Raw genomic sequence first — 1,711 nt, forward strand, 5'->3', positions numbered from 1 at the left:
CGGAGCGGGTTGTGTACTCGTCTCCGAAGAGGAAGGTCCGGGTTCGTGCCTCGGTTTGGACACGGATTTTTTTCGCCCCCTCCTGCCCACCCAGCAGTAATGGGTACCAGGTGACTTCGAGTTGGGGAAGTAAAGGCGGCGTGGAAAGGAACTGGCCACCCTACCACAATAATTATACCGAAGGCCCAGGAAGTTGTCTCACTAACAAGGCAATCTCCAATGTCCGGATCGGATGCGGGAATAACTTTTACAACAACCTAGCTGTATCCAGTACATTGTAATCTTAATCCGCAACAATTGGAAAAGGACGTGTAATACTGAGGCACCTCTTTAAAGAACCGTGCAGTGTTAAAAAGGAGTGTTAAACTTATACCACTACCATAGCACCAATGTTGAATGAATGAGTTTTCTTTTTTTTTTTTGCATTGCAGAGGGTGGTTGGTGGGTACTCTGGTGTGGCATGCTCCTTCATTTCCATCAAACATCTATCATCCTTATCTCTCCTCCCTTCTTTTTTGTGTTTGTCACTCTCTTGTAACGCTCCCATTCTTCGGCACTTCTATGACCTTATTGTGTTGCAAGCACCCTATTAAGTATATATAACAACGTTTCTATTGCACCATGTATATTTCTATATTATGCTTCTTGATGTGTCATATTATACTATGATAATTATTTTCTGAGTGCTTTAAGAAACCCACCTCCTATGTGTAAAATAGCCCTAGTTCTCACGCTAGCTAACACATAATGAGGTCACAACGAGGTGGAAACAGGCGCTTGATAACAGTTGGGCATAAAATACAGTTATTGATTTCATCATAAAGAGCTTGATCATTTATCTTGCTTTCGATTTTAAAAAATAAACCATCATATTTATCTTCAATAGAAGTGGAAATATTTATGATTGAAGGAGGTTGGGGTAGTGGGTGGTGGGAGGGAGGAAGGGGGTTGTCTGATGTCAGATGTAAAAGTGGTGAGCATATGGCCACCAAAGTTTGGTAACTTACAAAGCTTTAGCGTCCTTAGAAACTGTACATTGGCATCTGTTGTGCGTTTAATCAACGCTTTTCAGTACAATCCACAAATAATTGTGTATTTAAATGGGCATAAAAGGTGTTTTAATTTTTATAAAATTTAATCTGTAAAATTTGCATGATTGGCGGGAAAAATATCAGTTTCTTCGATATTGTTTTTGACAAGCGCCCGACTTCACCACGATGCCTCACAATTATATATAATAACCTGATAACATTCTTCCTACAGTGTGATATTTCCTGTTTCCTTTATGACTATACACGACATGTATACATTTACTAACAATTATACATAACCTGACAATATCCCTACAGTGTGATATTTCCTGTTTTCTTTATGACTATACACGACATGTATACATTTACTAACACTTATGTAGCAGTACCAACACTCCTGTATCTGGACGATGATATGTCACTCAGCAGCAGTCAAAGATTTAAAAATTATGTCACGATTATACAGTTGAATGGAGTTTTGTGTATTTTAAAACTACCGAGAAACACAATGTGCAGACACCCTTTTGCACAAACAGACATATAAACATAATTATAAATAAATATATATATCTTACTGGCAAGCAGCAGTCGTACAATGAATTAAGCAAATCTCACGAATATGATCACAAAGACACTTTTAAACACGACATGCACACGCACAGACACACAAACAAGTACAC

This window comes from Aplysia californica, unplaced genomic scaffold, assembly GCF_000002075.1.
Source record: "Aplysia californica isolate F4 #8 unplaced genomic scaffold, AplCal3.0 scaffold00057, whole genome shotgun sequence".
Lineage (NCBI taxonomy): Eukaryota > Metazoa > Mollusca > Gastropoda > Aplysiida > Aplysiidae > Aplysia > Aplysia californica.